Below are 1848 nucleotides of genomic sequence, written 5' to 3'. Positions count from 1 at the left end.
ACCCAAATTCTTCTTCTGAGTACGTACATGACTTTAACTTAATATTTGAAATAGTCTTATTTCCTTTGTTAGCTGTAAACAGACAAATTTTTGGTGGAACTAATTTTTTCTATAGATTTATTTTAGAACAAAGTCATAGAGACCTAGATTTGAGTTTATTAAAATAAAATGCCAATTATGTGTAGTAGCTCTAACGAAATTATCTTTTCATGGAAAAATGAAAATCTGACATAAGAAAATGTCAACAAATAGCAATGTTAATGTTATAATTTTATGATAATTTTAAGAGGAATTAAATCCTTTTAGTAATAAATTGTTTCTTATATTATTTAAACCCTTTAGAGTTCAATTTTCCATCTTTATTATAACTCTTTGTATTTTCTTTCTGCCCTCTGTTGTCTACTGTGAATGAAAAGGTGACATTGTCTTTAAAAGTAGAAATTAAGGGGGTGCCTGGGTGGCTCAGTTGTTAAGTGTCTGCCTTCTGCTCAGGGCGTGATCCCAGGACCCTGGGATTGAGCCCCCATCAGGCTCCCTGCTCCGCTGGGAGCCTGCTTCTTCCTCTCCCACTCCCCCTGCTTGTGTTCCCTCTCTCGCTGCCTGTCTCTCTCTGTCAAATAAATAAATAAAATCTTAAAAGAAAAGTAGAAATTAAGTTTTTTTGATGGTTTTGACAGACCTCCTCCATCAAACATTATTTTTTTAAGCTTTGAGATTTAATTGACATATAATATTATGTAAGTTTAAAGCGTACAACATGTTGCCTTCATACACATATATAATGAAATGATTACCATCTTAGCGTCAGCTCTCACTTCCATCATGTCAAGTAATTGCTACTTCTTTTGTTATCAGACATTTATGATCTACTCCCTTAGCAACTTTCAAGTACATAATATGGTACTATTAAGTATAATCAGCACGCTGTACTTTCAATCCCCAGAGATTACTCGTTTTATAACTGAAAGCTTATACCATTCTAACATCTCCCATTTTTCCCTACCCACCAGCCCCTGGTAACCACCAGTCTTACTGTTTCTATGAGTTTGGCAGGTGCGCATGCGTGCGTGTGTGTGTGAAAAGAACCTTTATTACTTATTTATAATAGCCTCTTATGCTTTTATGCATAAGAAATTGTCAGATGCCTTCAGAGGAGGTGCTTTCTGACCTTTCTGAGCCTTTGGAGACACTGCCTCTGGCCCACGGCTTTTGGGCAGGAACCTTCTGGGCTGGAGCCTTCTTGCCTGCAGCAGCCATCTTTTTTGTAGGTAACATTTACAGCAGCTGTTGCAGCTGCACCCTTAGCAGAGGGTGCTTTTTTTGGGAGAAACTGCCAGGAGAGCTGCTTTTTTATAGCTTCCTAACTTCAAGCTTGATTATTCTGTTCCTCATTTTCTTGGCCTTCATGACTTTATAATGATCAAAAGCTGCCATGTCAGCTTTCCTTTCTCTGGTCTTAACCTTCTTGGCCCAACTTGTGGCTGCCCATTTTGTACTGATGTCTGCCTTCTGCCAGGCTTCTCAGTCATACTCTGACTGGCATTGTGTGGGCACTTGAGGATGAAGTCAAGGAGCTGCATGCATTTGAAAGGCAAAACCTGTCTCCTTACCTGAGTGCAAGGTCCATCAACGAAAGGCCTGTTCTGAACAATAACATCTACAGTCTCAACCAGCATCCCTGAACGAAGGCCAAAGCGATGTGGGCCACTTGGCCAACCTCCACAAAGCACCTGAACACCATGTTGGCAGCGTCAGGCAAGAAGGGTTTGGCTTTTTTTTTTTTTTTTAAAGATTTTATTTATTTATTTGACAGAGATAGAGACAGCAGGCGAGAGAGGGAACACAAGC

The 1848-nt window shown here is 39.4% G+C and overlaps 1 pseudogene; it reads right to left on the bottom strand.

Moving 5' to 3' along the window:
- Window positions 1–1112: 1112 nt before the first annotated feature.
- Window positions 1113–1741, bottom strand: LOC100467822 (annotated as a pseudogene).
- Window positions 1742–1848: the final 107 nt, after the last annotated feature.

Source organism: Ailuropoda melanoleuca, unplaced genomic scaffold (assembly GCF_002007445.2).
Source record: "Ailuropoda melanoleuca isolate Jingjing unplaced genomic scaffold, ASM200744v2 unplaced-scaffold18126, whole genome shotgun sequence".
Classification (NCBI taxonomy): Eukaryota; Metazoa; Chordata; class Mammalia; order Carnivora; family Ursidae; genus Ailuropoda; species Ailuropoda melanoleuca.
This window is presented reverse-complemented; position numbering and strand designations above follow the sequence as displayed.